At 43.2% G+C, this 9,626-nt stretch overlaps 1 long non-coding RNA gene across 1 annotated transcript in view; it reads left to right on the top strand.

Annotated features, from left to right (window-relative positions):
* Window positions 1-8,116, top strand: part of LOC118767259 — a 25,908-nt gene extending 17,792 nt beyond the window's left edge. The window contains exon 4 of the long non-coding RNA XR_005003164.1: window positions 7,852-8,116. This is a non-coding gene — a long non-coding RNA (uncharacterized LOC118767259). The remainder of the gene's footprint in view (window positions 1-7,851) is intronic.
* Window positions 8,117-9,626: the final 1,510 nt, after the last annotated feature.

Raw genomic sequence — 9,626 nt, 5'->3', positions numbered from 1 at the left:
TCCGTCTGTCTGTTTCACTATCTATCTATCTATCTATCTATCTATCTGTCTGGCTATCTATTTGTCTGCCTGCGTGTCTGTCTATCTATCTATCTATCTATCTACGGACGTGCTGTCACTTCGGCTCCGAAGGTAATCGTTTATTTTGACTATTATAGCCATATTTTGTGTACATTTTTGTAAATAAGGTGTGTAAGGCACCCAACTTTCGTTTGAGTGCTTTTCCAAGGGAGGAATTCGCCACTAGGGCAGTTTTCAACCCTATTTAATTTGTGTAATTTTCTTCTCGATATTTTTTAATGTTGAGAAATTTTATTGTAGAACGCTGGTCGCGTTCTTTATGACCAGAATTTTCCTGTCGAACTGCAGGAGCTAGGAAAAAAAAGAACTTATGCACGAAAGTGCAAACCTGAATGACGTGGTAGTGAAACTGCAACCACTTGCGGTAACAGCCCTGTCACCACACCACCACCACACCACACCACCACTAACAACAACAACAACGAGACTACTACTGCTACCACCACCACCTCCACCACCACCACCAACACCAACACCACCACCACCACCACCACCACGACCAACATAAATGATAAAAATGAAACTCACGCGAATACTATTAACAAAAACAACAACAACAAGAAGAACAACAATAAAAATGAAATAAATATCTTACCATCTAATAGTGAAGATATTAATATAAAAAAATCAACAACACCAGTAAATTTCGCTGACCCTCTGCATTAGAAAAAGAAATAGTAATATTTACAAATGAAGTGAAAATCAAAACAAATCAAAATAGATGAACATCAATGGAATTTGTATCTTGTGTGGTACCAGTGCCGGTGGCAAGGGGAACATAAGAAAACCATCCGAACGTGGCTGTAGCCAGAGTACCGCATCGACTGGCCTCCGTGCTGTGGGCACGTAACAAGCACCATCCGATCGTGGCGTTTGCCAGCCTCATCTGGCACCTGTGTCGGTGGCACATAAAAACACCATCCCGAGGGGCGTCTGCCAGCTCGTCTGGCACCTGTGTCGGTGGCACATAAAAACACCATCCGAGCGTGGCCGTCTGCCAGCCTCGTCTGGCAACCTGTGTCGGTGGCACATAAAAAACACCATCCGAGCGTGGCCGTCTGCCAGCCTCGTCTGGCACCTGTGTCGGTGGTACATAAAAAACACCATCCAAGCGTGGCCGTTTGCCAGCCTCGTCTGGCACCTGTGTCGGTGGCACATTAAAATCACCCACTACACTCTCGGAGTGGTTGGCGTTAGGTTAGGAAGGGCATCAAGGTAGAAACACTGCCAGATCTGACTGGACTGGTGCAGCTTTCGGGCTCCCCAGACCCCAGTTGAACCGTCCAACCCATGCTAGCATGGAAAGCGGACGTTAAATGATGATGATGATGATGATGATGAAGAGCTAATAGAAACGAGAGCTCTCTTTACAACCCAAGGGCAAGATTTAGTGCTGCATACACCTCAACACATAAAGGAACAAATAGAAAATATGACAATTATATATAAAATTATAAGAAAAAACAAAAAACAAAATGAACAGATTACAAAAACGGATATAAAAATGTTTAAAAAACATAATGAAAAAAAAGAATATATAAACTGGGGTCCCCAGTTTAACACAGTAGTGGTCCACTTCCTAACCAGGAAGTGGCAAAAGCTCACTCTACCGAGTCTTTGGAAATGATGATATCAAAATGGTACCTTATTACAAGGCCAGAGAGTGAGTAGAATTACTATTAAAAATGTACCCCCCGAGATCCCGACAAATGGATAACGGGCATCTGTTACCATTTGAAAAAGATAAATATTTTAGAAACTGCCGTGTACCTAAACGACAATTGGGGTGGAAAACAATAGTAGTGACCATCAGATTGAGGGGGCCTCTATCAAGAACCTACCGATAAGATACACTTAGAAATTGGCAAAGCCTATATGTTGTGGCAGAAGGCAAAAAGCCTAGATGCTACAACTGGGGCAGCCAGAGCATTTAATTGCCAAGTGCGCTCTGGCACAGAAAAACAAAAAAACAATCAAAACCAATAAAAAACCAACCCTTGTTGCCAACACCCACCAACACACACACATCACTTATGGAACAATGCCAAGAAAAACAACAAACCAGCAAACAACCCCAACAACATCACCAAGAAAAGAAACAGTACCAACACAATCACCGTTGACATCGCAACCAATTCATCATGCTGAGCCAAAAGGTAGACTAACAACACCAACACCGGACGACATTAAAAGACAGAAAACAGTGACGAGAAGACAAATTCTACCCCTAACACCACAACAACACAAACACCGCACGAAACATCAACAATTTCTACAAGCATACATATTAACGCAAATGCTTTGCCTTTACCCCCTTCTGATACGTCGGATGCCGAAAGTTCGACGGAATGGCAAATAGCCACAGGGGGTAAAAGGAAAAGATCAAAAAAACCCACCAAGCAAGGAAGTAAAGCAGGGAGATATTTAACTCCGGACAGCATCCCCCTAGACAATCAAAAAATCAATGAACCTGCAAAACCACATACACAACTAACTGCAATAGACACAGACAATAAAAAATTAATGGATTACATTGCATCCAACACGGACATCTGTGAAGATGACTTTAAGACAAACAATCATCCGCGCACCACACCACCGAAGCACATAAAAATTGTACACATAACACAAACACAACACCATACACTGAAAACAATATTTCCAAATGCGGTAGGCGGGTTTCAACGATACCTCTCCAAAAAACTATACAAACACCTCATCAAAGACACTACAAAAGAAGAAGAAAAAAAGAAACTCTCGAAATGAGTAAGTGACCTTCCCTCTTGCCTCTTGACTCTTCCAATGTAGTGTGTGAAACACAATTTTCGTAGATGTCAATTATGCTTAAATTAGGTTGTGTGAATGCGCGTGGCTTGGCGTTGGCTTGGAAGCAAGGTTACCTTCTAAACGACATCAAGTCACTGAATGTGGATATAGAAGCTATCAGTGAAACCAGACTCAGCAAGCCGCGGGCGCTCGCGTCCATATTTGGCAATCAATTTGACATTTATTTTTCTCCCTGTCTGCCGAACGTGGGTGGTGGAGGTACCGCGGTGCTTTTTCGAAAGAGTCTAAATGTAAAAGTAAGAGCAATATTCCTAGACCCGGAGGGTAGGCTGGTTGTCTTGGACGTGGATGGCAGAAATCGGTGTGCATTCCGTCTGATGGCAGTTTATGCACCGTCCTTAACGGGTCGGGCAGATTTCTTCAGACGTCTAGAGGTTTTCCTGGGTACGTCTAGACCTTTACTGTTAGTAGGGGATTGGAACGCTACCTTGGACACACATCTAGATTATGTGGGAATGGATAGGAATAGAAAAGGGTGTAAGTGCCTCAAAGACCTACTCAGACGTTTCCATTTGTCTGACAGGTTCCGACTCGACCATCCGAATGTGCCAATGTGAACTTGGACAAACTGCATCGGATCATCGAGATCTTATCTAGATAGAATTCTATGCAGGACAGCGGATAGGGATAGTGTAGGATGTCTACATATAAAATAGTCAGCTACACAGATCACAAATTTGTGACGTGTACGCTGCCTTAGATAAAACACATAGGCAGGGTCCCGGTTACTGGAAACTGAACACGGCGCTCTTAGCGCGACAGGTTACAGGAACCGGATTAGCGAGTTAATTAGAGGGCGCTGACGGGAGCCGTCGTTAACAACCACTGGTGGCATGCCCTGAAAATGGCAATAAAATCGGAATCAATGAGGTTTAGCAAGAAATCAGCGATAATCGAAATAGGGTAGAGGGAGACCTAGTTAAGAAACTAGAAGAGGCATTTACCACTGGCAGCGTAACCAACGTGCTGGCTGCGAGGATGGCCCTCGATCAACACCTCAACGCCAAGCACGAAGGTTGCGTTGTCAGAGCTAAAATGCATGCCTTTAGGAATGAAGGGATCAAAGCTGCGCGAGAGGCCCGGGTAGCGGAAGCGCAGCATGGCAGCAGAGCCACCATTCGGTCTCTAATAGATCAACAGGGATGCAGTTTACTCGAACCCGAAAGGATGTGTGAGGCCTTTCAACAGCACTTTGCTTGACTGTTTGGTGTGAGTGGTGGGTCGGAACGTGGGATGGATTTCAGTGCCTACCTGACCGACCTGCCGTGGCTCTTGGCAAGAGAAGTGAAGTGTTGTGAAAGTCCCATCACAGCCGCTGACGTGCGGGATGCGATGGCGGGCTGCGTGAGGGATAAGTCGCCTGGATTGGATGGTTTACCCTATGAGCTGTATTGTCAAATGCCAGACTTGTTTGGCGACCTCTTGGCATCAGTCTACTGCAACTGGCAACAAAACGGGAGAATCCCCGGTTTCGTGAGCTGAGGTGCAGTGACGTTGCTGAAGAAAGACCCAAACAAGGGGAATTTTATAGATAATTTCAGGCCCATCACTCTGCTCAACGCAGATTTGAAAATTTTGGCCAAAGTAATTGCTGAGAGGTTGGCGCTTGTCATTGGTAAACTGGTCGACAGAGCGCAAACATGCACCATGCTGGGCAGAACCATACATGACAACCTCCATCTGATGCGCTACATTGTGGACAAGGTAGTTAAGGATCCTGGCATGGGTGGGGCGCTGATCAATTTGGATCAGTCTAAAGCCTTCGATAGGGTCGACCATCGGTACTTGGCGTCCGTCCTCAGGGTGGCTGGCTTCGGTCCCGTGTTCCGCGGTTGGATCGCTGCCTTGTATAGCGGCATCCGATCAGTGATTTGGGTGAACGGTCACCTGTCGAAACCGTTTGACATCACGCGTTCGGTCCATCAGGGGTGTCCCCTGTCGGCGCTTCTGTATGTATTGACTCTCGAGCTGCTACTGCGGAAGCTGGCGACACTGAGGGGCATCCCACGGGAACTGGGTTGCGGGACGAGCATGTCGGCATATGCGGACGATGTCACCGTCATAGTGTTGAGCGACAAACACATCCAGATGATAGGCGAGACACTAAGAAAATTCGAAACGGTGACGGGAGCAAAGATTAACCCGGAAAAGTCAGTGGGTTTGCTACTCGGCACCTGGAGAAGCAAGCCCATGCCGTCCGACTGCGGCTCAGTAGTGGGACGCTGGACGGACGGACCAGTTAAATTGCTTGGGGTCTGGTTCAGTCCGGACCTCCAAATGGATAAGAACTGGGACGAGATCACGAGTAGAGTGGTCACTCTCAGCCAAACATGGGCCGAGAGAAAGCTGTCTCTAAAAGGTCGGGTGGAGGTGGCGAACGCGTACATCGCATCCGTCATCGATTACCGCCTGACCGTCGTGCCTTGTCCCGACGCCACCATCACCAAACTGGAGCGCATACTCTTCCGCTTCCTGTGGAAGGGTGGCGTTCCGATGGTGAGGAAGTCCATTTGCTGTCAACATCCGTTGAATGGAGGACTGGGCATGCCGCGGTTGATGATGCGCAGGCATGCGCTGAGACTGTGACATCTCTGGAACTTCATCGATGATGGTGAACAGGTGTGGGTGCCGTTTGTGAGGCGCCCCTTCCCGCAGCTCGTCTCACTGACCGAACTGCAAATGTGGATCAAGAAGAGACTGAGGGTGTCACCAAGCTCTACAGCAGCTCTGCCGACCGGGGTCAAACTTGTGCAACTTACAAACGACTAAAGCGTTCTATAGAGGACTAGTGGAGGGGAGGTCCGACGACACACTTGGGGCAAACCTGGGCGTCGATGAGAAATTCCTAACCCGCCTGTTCAGGACGACATTCGGGCCGGGGCCTATGGATAACTTCCAGAAATCCCTGGCTTGGCAGTGCTATCGAGACGCACTACCTGTTCGAGAGAAGAGCTACTGGCACGGTTCGAAAACCATCACCGGACCGACCTGCCCGAGATGCGGTCAGAGCGACGAAACCGTTCTGCACGCACTTGTGCAGTGTCCAGGTATTTCAGAGCTGTGGACCTTCGTCGAACAGCTGTTGTCACGTGTAGGTCGGGCCTGCCTATTGGCCGAGTCTATCATGAATATAGTTCCACCACCTTCCTTTAAACGGGAAGGGAAAACGGTTTTCATTACGCTGATGGCTATGGCGAAAGAATGTGTGTGGTGGACACATTTGAAAGGACTGCAAACAAACACCTTCCTCTCTGGTCAGTCTCTCGTCAACTTTTTCAAGTACCACTTGAAAAGGAGGATGAGAATAGAGAGGAAGGCTTTGTCGAACGAATGTTTTAATAAAAAGTGGGTAAAAGTGGCAAAAATGGTCAGTATGAAAGACGACACTATTTTAAGCATAAATCTGTAACCCAAAGAGACAACGAGAAGTAAGGTGACTTACTCATGTGTTCATTTTCGAACTTGGTCTTTTTTGTAGGTTTTTCTTTCCAAGGCTACACCTAAACTGTGAACTTTATATATATATATACTGCTTTTTTATACACCACACAACCCACAGATCCCTATTGATCAAACGTTTTTTTTTTTGTGCCCCACCCATCCCACCTTGAAAAGAAAAAATAATTCTACATTGTATTTCGTCCATTTTTATTCTGTGTTTAGCCCTGTGTGGCTACAATAAAAAGTTATCTATCTATCTGTCTGTCTGTCTGTCTATCTACCTATCTATCTGTCTGTCTGCCTGCCAGTCTGTCTGTTTCACTATCTATCTATCTATCTGTCTGTCTGTCCGTCGTCCGTCTGTCAGTCTGCCTGTCCGTCTGTCTACCTGTGTGTGTATCTATCTATCTATCTCTCTATCTATTGCACAAGTAAAGTATTAATTTTGTTGACAATCATGTACATTACTGAGGCACCACAAAGCAGTAGAAAGGTTTCCTATTTCAACTGTTTTGATTCCTACTTGTAGCCATTTCACTGCACTTATGATGAAAATCAAAGTGGGCAAATGAAATTATATTTGCTCAACTGATAAATCAAAGGTCATATGACTATGTATTGAAGAAATGTTTAAGAATAATTTCCTAAATACCAATTATGTATAAATATCCAATCTTATCTCTTAAGCTAACAAAGCAACTTCTAATTGGTTTCTTGACCTGTTAGAAATAGTAACAAACTCACCACCTATAACTTTATAGAAGGACACTCCCAAGTGCATTTTGCTTGATAAACAATTGAAATGGTTACAGTTGGAACGTTTTAAAATCATAGATTTATTCTATCAGGGCTGGCCTTGGGCTGAACAACTGCAACAACCACCTTGTATGTTTACTGTTTATCCTTCTTTATGGCATTCACTAATTTTTTCATATTCTTACAAACAACAATAATGGTGATGTGAGGTTCTAGAGAAGGCCTGCCCATGTCAGTTCTAGAAGCATTGAATTCCACCCACATGTAACAATAAAATTTTCATACACCTTACTCCAACAAACTAGACTACATCCCCCTTTTCCAAACTGTTTCTCTTCTCTTCCTCACATTCCACACTGTGATGTAGTTGGTATCCAGCTGTGAAAACCATGCCAAAAACTGACCTCACCTGTGCTGGTGCCACATAAAAAGCACTCAGCCCACTCTGCTGGGTGGTTGGTGTTAGGAAGGGCATCCAGCCATAAAAACCCTGCCAAAACAGTGAAGCTTGGTGCAGTCTTCTGCCTGGACAGCTCATGACAGTATGAAAGGAGGACGTTAAACAATGATGATGATCCCTGAATAGTTATGCATTTCTCTCATCATTTAACAAGGTTATTAATACCTTTTCAATAAAAATCCAAAGGTTTTGATGTCAAGAAATCTTTGAATTCAGCTTTGACTTCAGTTTTGTTCCACTATTATTTTCAAATGCTGATCACCAAGGATGGATGGATGTCCTCTACCTTCTTGTTCTTCAAGGCTCTCATCCTCACTATGAAATCTCTCAAACCACCATCGTACTGTCCAATCACTAGTGGACCCTTCACCTGTTGATATTGGCAGCTGTTTGGGAAGCATTATGTCCAAGCTTGAATTCATGCAATAAAAGTAAACACATTTCTTGTTTTTTCATTATTTGAAATTAAGGATTTCTACACTTCAAAATTATATTCTGAAAGAAATCAATAAAAACTAATTAAAGAGTACACGTCAATTATTAAGCACGTAAAACTTCGTCTAAAATGCTACAAAGGTAACTTCTTAAATTGAATTTTAAAAATATTAAAAAAAAATCTGACAGTATTTTCTGAACAACCTTAATATCTATCTGTCTGCCTGTTCATTCTTCTATCTATCTATCCCTGTCTGTCTGCCTGTCCATCATGCTATCTATCTATCTACCTATCCATTCATCCATCCATCTATGCCTTTCTTTCTGTCAATCTATCTATCTGTCTGTCTGTCTGTCTGTCTACCTACCTACCTACCTATCTATTTATCTATCTATCTATCTATCTACCTATTTACCTATCTATCTATCTATCTATCCATTCATCCATCCATCTATGCCTTTCTTTCTGTCAATCTATTCTATGTCTGTCTGTCTATCTACCTACCTATCTATCTACCTACCTATCTATCTATCTATCTACCTATCCATTCATCCATCCATCTATGCCTTTCTTTCTGTCAATCTATCTATCTGTCTGTCTATCTATCTACCTACCTATCTACCTACCTACCTACCTACCTACCTATCTACCTATCCATTCATCCATCCATCTATGCCTTTCTTTCTGTCAATCTATCTATCTGTCTGTCTGTCTATCTATCTCCCTATCTATCTATCTATCTACCTACCTACTTACCTATCTATCTACCTACCTATCTATATATCTATCTATCTATCTATTCATCCATCCATGCCTTTCTATCTATCTATCTTGCTATCAGCCTGTCTGTCTGACTTTAACCTAAAATGTATTGCCATTTCAGTTATATGATGCTGTTGTTGTTGTAGCTTAGCTCTGATCCGACAGACCTATATTCAAAGATATTTCACCCTGGGCTGTGCCATTTTTTTCATTGCATAATATATCAAAGACTACATTATCCAATATGTACTCACTTCCATTTTCGAATTTTCTGCAACTTTATTTGCAATTAAATACACAGCACATATGGTTTAATTAATTCATTTTGAAAAATAATCAAGAATGTGGGATCTTTTTTAATTTCCAAATTCTTAAGTTATTTTAATGCTATCTATCTATCTATCTATCTATCTATCTATCTGTCTGTCCATCTGTCTATCTATCTCTCTATCTATTGCACAAGTAAAGTATTGATTTTGTTGACAATCATGTACATTACTGAGGCACCACATATGTATTAGTGTGTGTGTGTGCGTGTGTGCATGCATGCACGCACACATACACATGCATTTGACAAGACCTGGAATTTGGAGAGGATTTTGTTTTTCATTATTGAATTGATAATGAAAAACGTAACTATGATGGGAGATTTGGGATTAATTCCAAAATGGATACAAGGAAATGAGAGATTTTGTATCATAAACCAAAACCTATGCCACGGCACAGGACATCAATAGGATTTTAAGAGTAATATGTGATGTGGCTGTTATTACTAGCAGGGCAGCAGGTAAGAACATAGAGACGTGTTATTAAACAGTCAACTGTTCAAACCTCAAGGGAGAC

Source organism: Octopus sinensis, linkage group LG20, assembly GCF_006345805.1.
Source record: "Octopus sinensis linkage group LG20, ASM634580v1, whole genome shotgun sequence".
In the NCBI taxonomy this organism is placed as follows: domain Eukaryota; kingdom Metazoa; phylum Mollusca; class Cephalopoda; order Octopoda; family Octopodidae; genus Octopus; species Octopus sinensis.
This window is presented reverse-complemented; position numbering and strand designations above follow the sequence as displayed.